Consider the following 12,165-nt stretch of genomic DNA (forward strand, 5'->3'; position numbering starts at 1 on the left):
GGAGATAAAAAGTGCGTTTTGAATTACAGGCCTGTCTCGCTGCTGAGCATATGCAGCAAAGTTCTCGAACATTTTCTCTTTAAAGACATTGTAACTTTTTTAGATTCCGCAGAATTTTTGCTAAAAGATATGGGTTCCGATTTGGTTGCTCAACAATTACTCAGCTTCTCCACACATTCCATGGATTCGCTGCTATAGTGGATAACGATGGCCAAGTGGATTCTATCTTCTTAGATTTCGCGAAAGCCTTCGACAGGGTATCGCATCGCAAACTACTGTTCAAACGTAAGCAGATACTCGACAACGATTACTTTTTACGTTGGGTAGATTCCTCGACCGTACGTGACTATTGGGAAAGCAGAGTCCCTGGACTTGCCAGTTCTGTCAAGAGTACCCCAGTGCTCGGTACCCTGTCTTTTTTTTTTTTTTTTTTTTTGAGTGTGTGTGTTAGTAAATGATATATGTGTAGATAAGCCCTGGATTCAGTGCCGTCTGTTCGCCGACGACTGTGTTCTGTTTGCCAAAAGTCTTGCACTTTCGATCAATCATGTTTAAACAGTAGCCTACAATCTGTGTTTTCCTGGTGTCAAGCATGGCAGATGGATTTGAACGTTAAAAGATGCGTGCAAATGACAGTAACACTAAAAAAGTTTCCAATTTCGTTTTGCTATTCTATTAACTCAGTAACGTTAGAAAGTGTCACTTGTTATAAATATTTGGGTGTAACCATCACATTTACTTCAAACTGGTCTGTTCACTTACAGAACAATGATAGCAAAAGTGTCTCGTAAACTGTGGAGTCTTCGAAGGACTATGCGACATTGTACCCCGGAAACCAAGCTTGTGGCCTACACTACTTTGATTCGTCCATCATTGGAATACGCGGACATTTTATGGGACCCGTATTCACAGTCAATGATTGACAAACTTGGGGGAGTACAATAAAATAAAAAAGAAAGGCACTCCGATTTATATATAATGCATACGGCATGCATACGTCTGTGCCATCCCTTTATGCGTTATCCGAATTAACCCAGTTGTTGATCCCCAGAAAAGTGAAGCGTCTAAATTTTTTGTATAAATGAATACACGATAAGGCTGGAATGAAGTTCGAAGACTATTTGGTGTACAATCTCAGTCGAGTCACACGGCCGAAGCATGGAACTCTTCTTCGAGGGTTTCAATGTAGAAAATACATTTTTAACTACTCTTTTTTTCCTAGAACTGTCCGAGACTGGAATGGCCTGCCTCACAAAAATACAGGCAGTGCCACCTTCGACTCGTTTGTCAGCGCCTTAGATGGAGTTTTGAATCCACTTGACTAATCATTGCCAAGGGTTACCTCTGCTTACTGGGAAGCGTCTGCTCTATATGCCTTCCCTTTTTTCTCAACTATGTTTTTTTGAAGCCATGTATAATTAGGGTGACCAGACGTCCCGTTTTGGCCGGGACAGTCCCGTTTTTGAGGTCCGTTTCTGGCGTCCCGTCTTTTTGTACCAATAAAGAGTCATGTCCCGTTTTCGCAGGAGTGCATATTTTCGAAATTGCCATCAAGCGAGTTGAAGCCCCCCAAACCGAACCTACACTCTAAAAAAAAGCATGTGTGTCTGCTTTCCCGCACAACACTCGGAGAGCCAATCACTGCAACTTACGGAGGCAGCTCAGCGAATGACGATGCCGAAACATACGCTTAAACCAAAAAAACACAGTCTGAGTTGTGAGATTAAGCAATGCAAGTGTGGCGTTTTGCATTGCTTAATGTCACAACTCACAGTTCGTTTTCTGGTCTAAGCATATGTTTCGGCATCGTCATTCGCTGAGCTGCCTCCGTAATTGCGTGATTGGCTCTCCGAGTGTTGTGCGGGAAAGCAGACGCACGGGCTTTTTTTATAGTGTACGCCTACTCGTTAACAACCGTAAAGTATATTAAAATATGAGTTAAGCTAGCACGTGCACCTCGAACGGAAATGGCTACACGCACGACGCGAAACTTGGTGGGTCTCGTATAGAACAAATAATTAAAAACAATTTGCAAAAAAAAGAAAAAAAAGAAGGTAGCGTAGCTTAGTGGAGAGGTGCCTTCTTCATACGCAGCGGACCCAGGCTCGATACATTACTTTTTTCTTTTTTCAAACATTTTTTTTTTTTTGAGCATTTGGCGATATTTATATTTCTTTTATTTACAATTAACAATGAAAAAAAAAATGAAATAACAAAAGTTGTTGACAAAACTTTGCTGAACTAAATTGTATGGGACTCCCTTTCTGGCGGCTTGGGTTAGCTTGGGTTGCTGGCTGTACGGTGGGGCCAAGTGAGTTAATAGTTTTTTATTGAGCAGCCGCATCTGTCGCCAAGAAGCGGTGTGGACGGAGGCAAGGGAGATTTACACAGAGAGTTCTCTGTAATGCTTAGTGCAATTTGATGACGTTTTGTAAGAACAGCAGGTATTTCATTAAATTTTTTCCCCCAATCTACCCCCCCCCCCCCCCCCCCCCCCCGGTTGGGATGTCCCGTTTTCTACCCTTACGAATATGGTCACTCTGTGTATAATTAGAGCTCTGCTGTTGTATATGTCGCGCATGTATCCAGATGCCTTGGCCCAGAAACGCAGGCCGGCATTATTATTCAAATAAATAAAATAATAAAATGAATAAAACTATTAGACAGACTTGGAGCACGTGGGACGCAGAGTGGAGCTCTAAAGTTCCCACTGGTGCAGCAGGAGCAAGGCTACCGGTGCGATAACGCACCTGCGCGGTTATTCCGTCTCTCATCCAGGTTTTCTCAACCCAGCCTTTGTGCCCGTCGCACGAGTGGTAACTTTAGCGCACATACTGCGCTTCTCACGCGCTCCAGGTCTTGCGAAAAATTATGGCTTTGAATGACGCTCAGCAAGTTTCTAAGTAGAACCGTACGCTTTTATTTTCAATAATTAAAAGGTAAGTAACGTATTTTAGTTAGTTATTTCCCTTATCGTTATCCACTCGGGCGTATAACTCACCCGCACAAACCGCATTAGCGCAGCTTTCACGGCTTTTAAAGCATGAAATGCTTTTTAACTCGACCCCCAATCCCAAAATTTTGTCCGTCCGTCCGTCCTTGCCTTTCCCGCTAAATTTATCGGGGAAATTGATAACACGAGACCCATTCACGAATTCAGTTCCTCAGCTAAATTAAGCGGGAAAAATTGATGTCACGTGACCTGACCAGTTCCCCCGCTAGATTTAGCGGGAAAGTGGCATCACACGACGTCACGTGAACGATACACCTTGGAGAAATTGAGGGCACGTGACCTATACGTCAACTCAGTTTACCCGCTAACTTTCGCGGGAAAATTGACATCTTCCGGCCAAAACATCAATTCAGTTTCCCCGCTAAATTTGGCGGGAAAATATACCTCAGGTGACGCACCAATTCCGTATAATGCAGTTCATGCATTAAAGGACTTTAAAAATTAAGGTCGCTGCAAATTTTCTTGTTATTATTATTATTATTTTTTTTTTTTCACAAATTTGCTAAGTTTGAAAGGGAACACTGTATATGCAGAGCGATCCCCGCTGCGCGAACAACTGCGATGGTCGGTTTTTCCCGCTTCGTTTTCTCCTTCACTGACGGGATAAGAACGGCAGGGAGGACGCCGCCAGCGCGAGGTACTTCGATAACGCTTCGTTGTCTCGGGAGCGTCGAGCGTGCAACGCAGCACGATGGAACATAGAAGTCGGGCAATGGAAAAAGACGCTTGTCTCATTCCGCCAGGGGCTACTCAACTGAAAGGCACTCATCCAAACTGTACTCTGTTCGTGTAGCAGAAGCCGCAAGTGCGAGCTCCGGGAGTTCCTACTGTGGTGTTCTAGCGGTGCGACCCAGGAGGTCTGGCAACCAACAAACATAGGAGATTGCCCTCAACGTACAACAAACGAGTGTTTTGTTTGCTCTCGAAGAATCCGAGGAATCCGTGCCTTATAAACAGGAACACCACTACAAATGGCGATGGGAATGTCTACGGAAACCACGAGTATCATCCTGCAACGATTTTGAACGAAAACGAACTCCGGGGCATTCAAGAAAGGACCACCACCGCGAGATATGAACCAAGGCGTGCTTCGCCCGTTTCCCTCCTTTGACGCTCGTGCCACGGACGCCAATAGGGAGTTTTAGTAGGCCATGTTTTTTCCCCCCGCTGCGCCTGCCACTGCGCCGCCACTGCACCTGCGTGCCGATGGCCTTGGCTGTAGAGTTCCGGGTAGCGGAGGGGCTTAGCGTAGGGGAAAACACAGTCTACTAAAACTCCCTAATAACGTCGGCACTGAGTGGTCAAAGTGGGTGAAACGCTTTGAGAACTTTCTGGTTGCATGCGGCATCAAAAACGACGCCAGGAAAACTACGCTCTACCAGAGCCTACGGCGACGACGCCCGCGTCGCCGACCGCAGCAACGGTCTTCACTGCCGGCGACACGACTCTTCTGTACACGTCTGCTCGCCGAAAACTCGACGCTTACTTCGCGCACAGGATAAATACAATCTTCGAGATTTACCGCTTTCGGCAGGCCAAGCAGTTGGAAAGCGAGTCACTTGACGTGTTTTACGTGCACACTGTGCGTTCGCTGATCTGGACACCGAGATCAAAAACCAAATCCACCTCTCGACAACGTCCTCACGGCTGCGACGGTATGCTATGCAACACGACCTCGACCTGCAAGGAATACTCAAACAAAACCGGCTTTTCGAAGAGGCCCAGCACAACGTCGACGTTATGAAACAAGGACTCCTGTGGTCCAACGAGAACACAACGGCGGCGTTAGCAGTGACCACCAAGCCTTCGCGACCCCGTCTACCAAAGCACCACGGGAAAGCCCTATCGCAGGCTCATGATGATTCACGCCCTCAGCGATGCCACAACTGCGGAGGTTCGTGGCCCCACGAACCTCCGCCCAGCGAAAGGCAAACGATGCAACTCTCGTAAACAAAACGGGACATTTTTCGAAGGTATACCGTTCTGCCTCAAAAACCGTACCTGCAGTAGGCCCGAACACAAACTCTGACAACGACGAGCCTTCGCAACGGAGACAGCAGGCGAGCACGGGCAGTCACCTAAAGTGTCCGTGGAAGTTAATGGCTAACCCATAACATTCACCCTCGACACTGGAGCTTCAGTATCCACTTTCGGATCGCGTGACCTGAAGAAACTCTGTCCATGCATAGTGCCCCAGAGGAGACGAATGTAATGCTTTTCGCATATATGGTGCAAGTTCCTCCCTGCCACTACTTGGCAAACTGTCTGTAGCCATGCAGTACAAAAGTCAAAAGAGCAAAGAAGACCTATTCGAGGCCTCACGCCTCGGACTAGTCCATGTCATCTACCACATCAAAGACGCGTTGACGGAAAGCAACATCCGGCAGCGGTAACCCAAGCTCTTTCAGGGAGTAGAATGCCTTCGTGATCTACAACAGCGTTTGCATGTAGACGACAGTGTGCCACCGGTTGCACAGCCCCACCGCCGCATCTCCTTTGCCATGCGGAAATCATTAGAAGCGGAGCTGACACGACAGCGAGAGCTCGACATCATCGAAAAAACGGATGGCACAAACCCTTGGGTGTCCCCAGTGGTGGTTGTGCCCTAGCTACACGACCCTGAAGGTCTACGAATCTGTGTGGACATGCGATGCGCCAACAAGGCGATTTGCAGCGAACGTCATGTCACCCCAACAGTCGACGACATTTGTACAGCGCTCAATGGAGCCAACTGTCTTTTCCAAACTTAATCTCAAAGAAGGGTATCATCAGCTCGAGTTGCATGAAGACTCCCGGTCGATCACGACCTTTTCCAACTTACGCTCGACTCTTCAGGTACAAGCGCCTGAATTTCGGCATTAACTCAGCTGCAGACGTGTTTCAACACACCATACGACAGGTCATCGGCAGCATTCCCAAGGTAATTAACGTAAGCGATGACATCCTAGTTTACGGCATAACGAAGGAAGATCATGACAAGGCACTGGAAGCAACGTTTGAACGCCTAAGCAAGTGCGGACTAACGCTCAATCCTAAGAAGTGCAGCTTCTTCCATAAGGAGCTTACTTTCTTCGGACATGTCTCTTCTGGTGCTGGGGTACGACCAGACCCGATGAAGGTGTCAGCACTCGGGAACGCTGCCCCGCCAACGAACACCAGCGAGGTACGAAGTGTCCTGGGCTTGTTGAACTATTGCGGACGTTTCCTTCGCCCAACCTTGTAAACCTAACACAACACCTACGACAGCTGACCGTCAAAGGAAACGAGTGGTTTTGGACCAGTGTCGAGCAGCGAGCTTTCAAAGAAATCAAGAACAAAATCTCAGATGCCAACGCCCTGGCGTACTTCGACCCTCAGAAAAGCACAGAGCTCATTGTTGACGCTGTACCACATGGTCTGGGTGCTGTCCTTGCCCAGTCATCGGAAGATTGAGTCAAAGTCGTTGCGTATGGAAGCCGTGCTTTGACGGCTGTGGAAGCTCGATACTCGCAAATAGAACAAAAGATGTTGGCTGTGGTATGGGGCGTCGAACACTTCCACATCTACCTGTATGGCACCGACTTTCAAGTGCTCCTTGACCACAAACCGCTCGTGAGAATCCTGTCAAGCCCACGTTCGTCCCCATCAGCAAGAATTGGTCGCATGGCTCTTCGACTTCAGCCTTACAGCTGCAGCATCAAACAAACCAAAGGGTCCACTAATTCCAATGACTACTTGTCCCGACACCCATCTTAGAGTCACCTACGAAAGAGGACAAGCTCCGCAACCTCACAAGAGTGTCCGAAGAGTATGTGAACTACTTGGTGTAACAAAGTCTCCCCTGTGCTATGAACTTGGAGCAGGTTGCTAAAGAAACTGCAGCAGATCCACAGCTAACCAAGTTGACAACACCAGCCCGACAAACGTGTGTGGAAGGATGAACTCCTTTGTCCCTTCTCACGTGTGTCAAGCGAACTCACTGTGTCCAAGGAAGGACTAATTCTGCGAGCGACACGCATCGTCCTACCAACTACACTCTTAGAAAAAAGGGTCAGTATAGTCCTCCCTAAAGGGAGGAACGCTCTTGACACATATGTTCCTTCAGAAAGGGAGAAACTTTCGTCCCTTAAGCAGGGGAGGAAAAGTTCCTCCGTCGACTGCATCTCATTATGGCGGCCACGACTCGAGCGAATCGGGCTCGGTAAGGCTTAACGAGAACACTAAGTCTATTGCACGAAGCGAGAGGAGCAGGAAATAAAAACGTAACACGAGCTTTCCGCGAACTGTATTTATTTCCGAAGTTTCTTTACCCCTGCAGGTAAAGAAACTTACGTTTCGAAAGCATGCAGTCACTCAGTCTTCTCATCGTCAGCACTGCGATGTTCAACGGAGACAACCGGCACTCAGTTCGCGCACTTTATGTCCTACCTTTGCTATTCCTCGAGCCACAATTCCTTCGTCAACCGTTGCGTCAACCGCACATCACGGAGGAGTGAAAATCATTCGCCCGCAAAACCAAAAGCCGCTCTCAAAAAAAAAGCAAATCCGAAGCAACCTCTTTGCTTATCTCAGCACGGTAACACGAAATTATGGCGTAGCCGCGTAGCGTAAAAGGATGTTAAATCGCTTGCCACCAGATGGCAGGGTCAAGCAAAGTAATCGCACGTAGCTAGGCTAGGTGGCGCTAGGTACCGCCCAATTCATGTTTTACAAAAAAATATTTTGATTTCCTTACGCCACAATTGCGTTTCCTTTTCATCGGAATCTCTAACACATGTAGACACGTTGCGCACACTACAAACATCAGGTCAACATATATTGAACGCATACACAGGCATCGCACATACAAACATCAATACACAGCACACTATCCCGATCACTACTACCGAGCCCTGCGTTTCCGTCTTTTATAGTGGTCGTTTTGAACGTACGGAATTTTTCGGTGACTCCCTAAGCAAAAAAAAATATTCCGAACATGTTCATTTTTTTCCAGCAATGCCATACATCTGAGGCTATTTTTAATGGCTCAGGGGATGAATCTCTTATTAAAAAGAAGACGCTCGATCATGCCATAATTATTTGAAAGCCAATAAATCGAGCCGCTCCAATGTGGTTCCAAGCCATGAGTTTGTTTTCCCGCATGGCCCTTCGTAGCCAGTATTTATATTGTAGTGTTCGTTTTTCTATTTGTGCTGTTCGCGCAAAGCTGCAATTGCCGTCTTGAATTAATCTCTGTAGAGCGGATATCCACTCAGCTGGAAGTGATGCTTCACGGGCACAGAAATCGCTTTTCGATCAACTTGAATGCAGTCAAAGCCGCGACTTGCGACAACTGTTAAGTGTACGGAGCTGCGCCGTTGCGAGCTCGAAAACTTCTAGCGCTCATCCCAGCGCGCCACTTAGAGGGCAGTTTCTACAGGAACCGTAACATATTTAAACAGTAAAATAAAGGATAGCGTTTTTTGCTTTTTTCTAATTTTGCCTGTCTTTTTTTTTTTTTTTATGCTAAACTTCCATTATAAATATACCTACTTTTCGTCATACTTTCGTAGTGTTGTCTTTTCCCCAGAGCGCAATCGCTCTCGGGGACCGACAGTCACATTGGCCACTGTACGATAGGAGCTTACCGTTCAGACCAGCGTTCCAACATGACTATCCACACGTCGATCGACTGCAGCTAATCCCTCAAGTGGTTTTAAACTCTTTAATGTAAAGCGGAATGTCATCCTGCGACACCCCGGCCCCTCCGATAACGGCCCGACCAGCGGCATCAATGCCCGACAGTTTACGTCATCTCATCTTGTTGTTACACCACTGATACGCGAACACACGGTCACATCGGCGATAATTCCAGTCTTCTGTTCACAACCCACAACACTGCCATCACGATGTCGCTGACACGAAGAAATACAGAACCACGTTGACGATGTTGCTGACACGCAGAAGAATCACGTTGAACGCCGGTTGGCACTCGGCACGGGACAACGGAACCGAACTCAGCATGGAAGGCACCCAGGCAGCCGGCAGGAAAACCTGCCTTCCTTGGACGCAGTTCCCGCGATTTCCATAACGTCGAAAACGTCGACACAGTTCCTCGTGGTTTCGCTGCTGTAGTTCCGCGTGTGTCCCGCAAATTGGAGACGTGGTGGTAAAAACGTCAATGCAACCGAAATGTTCTGCACGTTTGGACTAGAAGACGGAATTACAGGCGGCCTTCGCTGCCGCTGAAGCTCAATCAACTCAACATTAATTTATTAAACAACGTGCGCGATGTGCTCGAAAAACGAAACCGAAAGAAGATGAGTCGGGAGGGCGAAAGCTTTCTCCGGTCTGCCTGGAGGAGGAAAACGTCTCGGAGAATAATAAGGACTTTAATTTTCCTTTCATCGGTCTGGGTTTGTTTATGTGTGTTTTGGTAAACAAAAAAAAAAAAAAAAAAACTTTACAAAAAAAAAAAATCCCACTTTTCTTGGGATCGAACCGTTGACCACTTGGTCAGTAGCGCGATGTTCTACCCCTGCGCCAACAGAACAAGGAGGAACTCGCCCTCCTCCTTTCATCTGAACTGCCGTTCCTCCCTTCTCTGGGCAACTTGTCCGCAACAAGGAGGAAGTGTCGCTTTTGCTACCTTTCTCCTCCCTTTTTTCTTAGAGTGTAGCCTACAACGCACGGCGTCCACCTTACGCACAAAGGACATCAGGGGATAGTCAAAACAAAAAATTGCTGCGAAGCAAGGTCTGACTTCCTGGGGTCGATGTGCTTGTGGACTAAATTATCAAGAAATTCATAGCCTGCCAGGCCGCAACACCTCAGCACCACCGTGATCCCCAGCCTGTGCTGGAACTGCCTGAATCTCCCTGGACCGAGGTGTCAATGGACTTCGCCAGTTCCCCGATGGCAAGTATGCCATGGTCGTCATGAACGACTATTCGAAGTACCCGGCGGTAAACATCCTTCGAACTCACACTCACAACTACAAAACTCACAGCTACGGAAGTCATCCGCAAGCTGCATGCAATCTTCGCCCAGTTCGGCATCCCTGCTATCCTAAAAACCGACCATTTCACTCCTCCATTTCCTCCATTTCAGAGCCGAGACTTTTCAAAGTTTGCAGAAGAACTCGGGTCTGGGCACCACCGCATTATACCAAGATGGCCTGAAGCGAACAGATAGGTCGAGAGATTCATGAGGACACTCAAGAAACTCATCGTCGCAAGCAAAATAAACAGCAAAGACTGGACAAAGGATCTCCACGCCTTCCTCCTGGCGTATCGTTCGACCCCACATAGAGCCACAAACGCATCACCGTTCGAGCTCCTGTTCAAACGGAAAGTGCGCGCAACTTGCTACCTGCGCTTCCCAACTCGGGCGACAAAGACCGCACCCACATCGAGGCGCGACAAACCGATGCGGCGAGGAAGAGATACAACGAGGCATATGTTGGCAAACGACGCCGCACAAAAAGTCACAACTTCGTGCCGGCTACACTTGTGCCCTGCAAGTAACAACAGCAAAACAAGTTTATCCCATTCTACAACCCGAGGCCCTTCACGGTCATCTCAATTCATTGATCCTGTAATAAAGCCACTCCAAACGGAAAAGGTCGTTCACTGAAATGCCAGTTTTTTTTTTAAAAAAGGCATCACGAGTGGTCGTTACGCCCGGATTAGACAAACCGGATGTCGAAGACGTGGAATCTCTTCAATCGAACCTTGGCGGCCAGTGCCCAACTTCATCTCGTGTTCACGCTGTCCTATCAAAAACTCAACCACCAAGTACAGCGCGCCGGTGCCCGTCACGTGTTCGCCGAGCACCTCATTGTCTCTCGGACTTTTCAGCATAGACAGCTCTCTGGGCTTGTTCTTCATTTTCTCGAGGGGATAATAAATGTAGTATTCTAGCGGTTCTATCCAGGAGGTCTGGCAACCAACAAACATTGGGGATGGCTCTCAACGTACAATAAACGCGTGTTTGGTTTGTCCTCGAAGAATAGGAGGAACCCGTGCCTTATAGATAGATAGATGGGGTTTATTTGCGTGCCTAGAAACAGACAAGTGGCTTGAGCAGCAGGGCACTGTCCTGTACACAGATACATAAAAGTATGGGATAAAAACACAATCAAGCGAAAACGTCTGTTTCACCAAAAAAGGCATCGTGAGTCTGTTGCAGACGTGTCATTGGGTAAGTGGCCCGCACATCAGGATAAACCGTGTCTCTGCATTTTGATGTCCTCCCTGACGGTACTCGGAACCTTAGCGACATCAGCAGCTGGGCACAAGCAAGAGAACCATGCACAATTTGACGCAGGAAATGCATGTCTCTTGCAATTCGTCTATCGTGCAGAGGCATAGACCGAGGTCAGTGAGCAGGGAATGGTAATTGTAGAAACGGCGGCGGCCAATATATCGGTCGTATAAGATTCTTATAAACTTACGCTGAACGTTTTCAATAAGATTACTATGTAACATCGTTACAGAGTTCCAAACCACAGACGCGAAATTGAGGCGTGATCTAATCCAATGCACAATACAGACATAAAAAACACTCAGAGTGACGATTTTTTTTTTTTTTTTTTTTTGTCCGCGAAATTACACACAGTTGGCGAAGTCCTTGACTAACAATGCGAGAGACGTGGAGGCGAAAATCCAATCTCGAGTCCACAAAGACACCAAGATCCCGTACATAGACAACCCGCAGCACTTGCTCTTCAAATATAGTGTAGTTGAAGACTATGCTCCTCTTCTTCCCGCTAAGCGGACATTACTATACAGTATTTTTTTTTTTTTTTTGGATTCAGTTGAGGCTTATTTTGTAAGCGCCAATGTTCAATGGAGCGGATGTCATTTTGTATCTGAATACAGTCATTTACACTGTCAACAACACGGAAAAGTTTAAAGTTATAAACAGGTACACCGCTGCACCTACAAAGCACATGTGCGATGCAAACAAGGTTCAGGGCAACGCGTGCTCGTTTAGCATGGCTCGCGCATCGAGTGAAACAAACTGCACCGAGGCCAGTTCAAGCAGCCGGCGTCTCGAGCAGGAAGTCGGGCGCGAACTGGTGCAAGCACTCGATCGCGGGCCACTCGCATTTGACTCGCAAATGAGCTGGGCATACCAACGTCGCGCAGGGGAGCCCAGTCGCACGCCTTTGCACAATTTTCCGACAACCA

General features: G+C 47.5%; 1 pseudogene; it reads right to left on the reverse strand.

The window, feature by feature from the left end:
- Positions 1 to 6,809: 6,809 nt before the first annotated feature.
- LOC120847428 lies at positions 6,810 to 10,929 on the reverse strand (annotated as a pseudogene).
- Positions 10,930 to 12,165: the final 1,236 nt, after the last annotated feature.

Source organism: Ixodes scapularis, unplaced genomic scaffold (genome assembly GCF_016920785.2).
Source record: "Ixodes scapularis isolate PalLabHiFi unplaced genomic scaffold, ASM1692078v2 PGA_scaffold9__187_contigs__length_104089568, whole genome shotgun sequence".
Lineage (NCBI taxonomy): Eukaryota > Metazoa > Arthropoda > Arachnida > Ixodida > Ixodidae > Ixodes > Ixodes scapularis.